Source organism: Arachis ipaensis, chromosome B10 (genome assembly GCF_059453495.1).
Source record: "Arachis ipaensis isolate K30076 ecotype BB chromosome B10, ASM5945349v1, whole genome shotgun sequence".
NCBI lineage: Eukaryota > Viridiplantae > Streptophyta > Magnoliopsida > Fabales > Fabaceae > Arachis > Arachis ipaensis.
Window position 1 is genome coordinate 120,047,470 of NC_142435.1, and position 1,129 is coordinate 120,048,598.

The window sequence follows — 1,129 nt, forward strand, 5'->3', positions numbered from 1 at the left end:
AGCTAATTGCGAAAAGCCCTTGATGAACCTTCGATAATAGCAAGCTAAACCCAGAAAACTCCTTATCTCGGTTACTGTGGTTGGTTGCCTCCAATCCATCACAGCCTCCACCTTAGTTGGATCTACGGCTATTCCCTTCTTACTCACCACGTGACCCAAAAACTTCACCTCACTCTTCCAAAACTCACACTTAGACATTTTCGCATAGAGTTTCTTCTCCTTTAGAATCTGCAACACGGTCCTCAGGTGTTCCGCATGCTCTTCTTCAGTCTTGGAGTAAATCAGTATGCCATCAATGAAGACAACAACGAATTTATCCAAAAACGGATGGAACACTCTATTCATGTAATCCATGAATACTGCAGGAGCGTTCGTCAACCCAAAGGACATTACAGTGTACTCGTAATGACCATAACGAGTCCTGAAAGCGGTCTTAGGGATATCCTCACCCCTCACCCTTATTTGGTGATAACCAGATCGCAAATCGATCTTGGAGAAAACCCCAGCTCCTTGTAACTGATCCATGAGATCATCAATTCTCGGCAATGGGTACTTATTCTTTATGGTGATCTTGTTCAGCTGCCTGTAATCCACACAGAGCCGCATACTTCTAATTTTCTTCTTTACCAGTAACACTGGAGCACCCCACGGGAAAACACTTGGTTGGATAAAGTTCTTGCCCAACGATTCCTCTAACTGAGACTTTAGCTCGGCCAACTCTAACGGTGACATTCTATAAGGAGCACTTGAGATTGGTCCCGCCCCAGGCACCAATTCAACAGCAAACTCGACCTCTCGGTTAGGTGGAAATTCCTCAATATCATCGGGAAACACTTCCAAAAACTCACACACTACCGGAATCTGATCCAACCTTTGATCATCACCCGAAACACCCGCGGTTAACAACAGGATACCCTGACATTCGATTCCAGAACAGTTCACCATCATCGAATTCAAGTAATAATTATTTACCACGACCGGCCCTTCTGTATCTTCTGGCATAAAGTACACCGACTTTGTAGAACAATCAAGCAGGACATGGTTCTCAGGTAACCAGTCCAATCCCAAGATAAGGTCAAGACCGATCATCGGTAAGCAGATTAAATTATGGACAAAATCATGCTGCTTG